The following is a 1,016-nucleotide window of genomic DNA, read 5'->3' on the forward strand; positions in this document are numbered from 1 at the left end:
TCCTTATTCTTTTGATTATAAGTTTCAGTGCAAAACTGTATAATTTAGTACTTTTTACAATGGGAGAAAATTAATACTGAGCAGAATTACGTTCAACTTATTTTTGGTTCGACCCTCCAACACAACTCAGGTTTCTCATGTGGCCTCTTGGAAGAATTAATTGCCCACCCCTGGTTTAGAGGGATATGGGCCAAATGCTAGCAATTAAGACTAGATTAATTTAGGATTCTGGTTGACATGAACAAGTTGGACTGAAGGGTCTGATTCCATGCTGTACATCTCTATGACACCAGGTTATAGTCCAACAGGTTTATTTTAAATTGCAAGCTTTCAGAGTTCTACTCCTTCCTCAGGCATGGTATAATTGGGAGGTATAAGACACAGTATTTATAATCAAAAAGTTAACAATTTGAAAACTAGATGCCCTTGTTGAATCCTTTAATCAGTTAGGAGATCTTGTTTTAAAGTTGTTAACATTTTGCTTGTAAATACTGTGTCTTATACCTCCTCATCATACCAAGCCTGAGGAAGGAGCAGAACTCGAAAAGCTTGCAATTCCAAATAAACTTGTTGGACTATAATCTGATTGAGGATTCCTGATGAAGGGCTTATGCCTGAAACATCGATTCTCCTGCTCCTCGGATGCTGCCTGACCTGCTGTGCTTTTCCAGCACCACTCTCTGGACTCTGCTCTCCAGCATCTGCAGTTCTCTCTTTCTCCTATAACCTGGTTTTGTGTGACTTCATCGTTGGTTGCCATGGATACAGCAGGATCCAGGTGGTCAACTCAGCAACATCCCAGGGAGATCATTTTACATTCTAGAAAACTATTTTCATTCATACCAAATGACACCAAAATTGGAGGTGTAGTGGACAGTGAAGAGGGTTATCTCAGATTACAACAGGATCTGGACCAGATGGGCCAATGGGCTGAGAAGTGGCAGATGGAGTTTAATTCAGATAAATGCGAGGTGCTGCATTTTGGGAAAGCAAATCTTAGCAGGACTAATACACTT

Source organism: Chiloscyllium plagiosum, chromosome 14, assembly GCF_004010195.1.
Source record: "Chiloscyllium plagiosum isolate BGI_BamShark_2017 chromosome 14, ASM401019v2, whole genome shotgun sequence".
NCBI lineage: Eukaryota > Metazoa > Chordata > Chondrichthyes > Orectolobiformes > Hemiscylliidae > Chiloscyllium > Chiloscyllium plagiosum.